Source organism: Octodon degus, unplaced genomic scaffold (assembly GCF_000260255.1).
Source record: "Octodon degus isolate 3935 unplaced genomic scaffold, OctDeg1.0 scaffold00283, whole genome shotgun sequence".
Lineage (NCBI taxonomy): Eukaryota > Metazoa > Chordata > Mammalia > Rodentia > Octodontidae > Octodon > Octodon degus.
Window position 1 is genome coordinate 1637188 of NW_004524859.1, and position 567 is coordinate 1637754.

Below are 567 nucleotides of genomic sequence, written 5' to 3' on the forward strand. Positions count from 1 at the left end.
ATCTTAATGGACATGAAAAATCTAATATCCAATACCACAATTTTAACAGGAGACCTTAACATCCCCTTATCCCCAAAAGATAGGTCTAACAAACAAAAACTTAGCAAAGAAATAACAGAACTGAATCAGAGCTTGAAACAAATAGACTTGGAGGACATATACAGAGTGTTCCACCCAAACACAGCTGAATACAAATTTTTCTCAGCTGTACATGGTTCATTTTCTAAAATAGACCATACACAGGTACATAGGCCATGCTTAAGTATATGTAAGAAAAGAGAATCTATTCCATGGACATTATCTGACCACAGTGCAATGAAACTGGAAATAAATGATAAAAGAAACAAAAAAGAAACCTTAGGTACATGGAAATTAAATGACACCCTACTCAGCAAAAAATGGGTCACAGATGAAATTAAACAAGAAAGTCAACAATATCTACAATTCAATGAAAATTCAAGCACAACTTTTTTGGGATACGATGAAAGCAGTTCTCAGAGAGAAATTCATAGCTGTGAACTCACACATTAGGAAAACAGAATGGGAACAAATAAATACCCTAATGCT